The sequence below is a fragment of the Solanum tuberosum genome, unplaced genomic scaffold, assembly GCF_000226075.1.
Source record: "Solanum tuberosum cultivar DM 1-3 516 R44 unplaced genomic scaffold, SolTub_3.0 scf00693, whole genome shotgun sequence".
Lineage (NCBI taxonomy): Eukaryota > Viridiplantae > Streptophyta > Magnoliopsida > Solanales > Solanaceae > Solanum > Solanum tuberosum.
The window spans coordinates 120,351-124,100 of NW_006239613.1; positions in this window are offsets into that span (position 1 = coordinate 120,351).

Below are 3,750 nucleotides of genomic sequence, written 5' to 3' on the forward strand. Positions count from 1 at the left end.
GTTCTATATATATATATATATATATATATATATATATATATATATATATATATAACGGTGCTGCCCAAATAAGGGCCCTCAAACTAAGGAAGTTACAATAATTTAAGTGTCTAAATCTCTATCATTACCTTCCATAATTGACGTTAGATAAGATGGTCTATATATTGATTACAAAATTTAGATCACAAAACCTTGATCCTATATTCGTATTTATAAATGGATTATAGCAAATTATTTTTCATTTTCTTAGGAATAAGTACAAATTTAACGCATAGGCCAATGTAATTTATACCTATATCTACTGTGATAGTATTTTCGTGTCCCCTTCCTTACCGTTGAATCATCATTCAATTTTGTGTCCATATATTAATACAAATACAGAGTTAACGAAAAAAATTATTGGATTTGTCTGAACCCCTGAAGCCCCACTTAGCTCCGCCCGTGCATAAAATCTATTGACAAGTATGTCATTTTATTTGTTCTAAATAAAATTTCAGAAAAGATCATGTTTACAGAATTAATAAAACAAACGAGTATATATTAAAAAAGATAAATTAAATGTATCACAATTTTCTTAATTAAATAATAAGTAGGTTAAAAAATAGAAAAAATAAAATAAAAAGAGTAAGTATAGTATCCTAAATATCAAGGGAGGTTAATGTTAACAAAATCATACCTAAGAAAATAATAGATCTGATTTGAAAAGTTTTCTGTTGAAATAATTTTTCTTGATAATTCATTCACTATGGATGATTGAAAGGATTGATTAATTTCCAAATATAATAATGGGTGCCAATGAAAGAGTGGTTAGATTGTTTAATCTAAAGTTGATTTAGTTTTAAGTTTCATAACAAAGAATATTATATACATCATGAAATATATCAGCAAAAAAAAAAATTCTTGTATTTTTCTTTCTAATTTTTTTATGAAAGTGAAATTTTAGATTTTCGAATAAAGATAGTTGGGATTAAGAGTCTGTTTGGCATTGTTGTTGAAAGGTCAAAAATATATTTTTATTTTTATTTTAGAAGAAAACCCTTTTTTTGAAAAATCAAGTGTTTAATAAATTCTTAAAATTGCTTCTGCTGCTTTTCAATGGAAGCAGAAGCAAAAAAAGTTTTTCTGTATTAGGAAAAAGTTAAAAATTTCTGCTTTTAAAAAAAAAAATAGAAGCAGAAAAGGGAAAAAATTATCTTTTTGAAGACTAAAATATCTCTTACATATATACAAATTTATCAATATATCTCTTATTAATTAATTAACATATCTCATAAATTTGGTTAAGTTTAATTCAAGAATTTTATTTTTATTTTTATATAATAATTTTTTTATTTTATATTATTTTTTAAATTATTATTTATAATTTATATTTTATATATTATTTTACGTACTATTTTACAGAATTAGAAATGAAGTAACAATAATATTTTTTACAGGATTAAAAAAAAGAAAACAACTAAAGATTTAGCCCTCCCAAAAAAAAGTAACAAATAATAAAATTTTCTTTTCTTAATTTAAGTATTATTTTGTTTTAATTTTTTTTTAAATTTTTTTTAGATATTATAACAAAAAAAAAAGTATATTGGCTAAAGATTGAATAAAAAAAAAGGTAACAAATAACAAAAAAAATTCTCTTTTCCATATTTTTCAACAATACTTATCTATGTATAATATTGATTGAAAACTTAAAAATGTACATTTTAATTAATTAAATAAAAATGTAATTAAAGTTTTTGTATTAGATGTTTAAAATAGTTTCTATCTATAAAATAATTTTAATATTAAAAGCACATTAATACTTGCTTTTTTCATAATTTGACTCTCAAAAATATTTTTTAGAAATTTTTTTAGTCAAACACAAATTGCTTATCAGAAGCATTTTTCAAATGAATTTGTCAAACACAAATTGCTTATAAAAAGCACGTTTCAAATGAATTTGCTAAACACAATTATTATTATTCTGAAAAATATTTTTCTGAAAAACTATTGTAGAAAAACGCTTCTAAAAATAAGCCGCTTTTAGCAGCAATGCCAAACATGCTCAAAGTTTTAGACATGTTACTATAGCTATATTTATTTAAGGTTTAATATGTTTCTAAAATATAAAAACTAAAATATCCCTTACATATATACAAATTTATCAATATATCTCTTATTAATTAACTAACATATCTCATAAATTTGGTCAAGTTTAATTCAAGAATTTTATTTTTTATTTTTATATATTTTTTATTTTATTTTATGTTTTAAATTATTATTTGTATTTTATATATTATTTTACAGAATTAGAAATAAAGGTAACAATAATATTTTTGCGAGGTTAAAAAAAAATAACAACTAAAAGATTTCAGCCCTCCCAAGAAAAGTAACAAATAACAAAATTTTCTTTTCTTAATTTACGTATTATTTTATTTTAATTTGAACTTTTTAAAACTTTAGAGTACTATAACAAAAAAAAGAGGCTAAAGATTGAATAAAAAAAAATAGGTAACAAATAACAAAAATATTCCTCTTTTCAATATTTTTCAACAATACCTATATGTGTAAACTATTGATTGAAAATTTGAATATGTACATTTTAATTAAATAAATAAAATGTAAGTAAAGTTTTTGTATTAGATGTTTAAAATAATTTCTCTCTATTTAATATTAAAAGCACATTAATACTTGTCATTCTTCGTAATTTGACTCTCACAAACATTTTTTTTTTATAAAATTAGTCAAACATAACTTGCTTATCAAAAACACTTTTCAAATAAGTTTGTCAAACACAAATTGATTATCAAAAAGCTTTTCAAATGAATTTGTCAAATACAAATTATTATTTTTGAAAAGCACTTTTTTAAAAACTTATTTAGAAATGACTTCTAAAATAAGTCATTTTTAGGAGTATTATCAAACATGCTATAAGTTTTAGACATGTTACTATAGCTATATTTATTTAAGATTTGATATTTTTCTAAAATATAAAAAATTACTTTTTAAAAAAACAATAATTTCCTTAATAAAATATTGAATTAATATGACATCATTGGAACGACATGAACAGTGATGTTTTTATAATCAACTGCAATATATTGATAATATTATAATAATTATTATTATTACTGAGAGAAAATGTACTGACCGGGTTCTGTCGTTATAGAAAAGCCAATAGGGAAAATTTTGGATCGGAAAACTTTTTCATAGTAACTTGGAATTTTCCAACCTGGTCCAGATTTGAACGAAATTGGAGTCATTCAGGTGTAGGGAAATCTGGTAACAATCGGGTGATTTAATTATGATTTTGATTACATGTGTAGTTAGATAAGTCGTTAAGAAATCCGTACGACTTTACAGAATTGAATTCGGGTGAGTAGAACTCCCGGAATCAATCTTAGCACGAACGGTATTTTCTGAGCGTCATTGGTTAAAGGTGTGTTGTGAAATAAGGGTCTTGGAATTATTAAAATAGCTCACTGTTTCGTGCAAGCTGCTTTGGCGGTGGTTTTGGTCACTCTGGCGGGGTCGCTGTAGCGGGGTGAGGGCCGCTGTGACGGGCCAGACGCGACTTAAAGTCGTAAATAAACCCCAAAACGACTTTATTCTGCACTTTTTGATTTATAGAGCTAAGGGACGAACCCCATGTGACTCTTGACAGTTTTCCACCATTCTTGAGTCTAAAGATAAGCTTTTAACTCCCCGAATCCATTTTTTGATCCGTAGAACGTAATAGAATGAGTAATTATTGAGGAGGGAGGGTTTTGATCT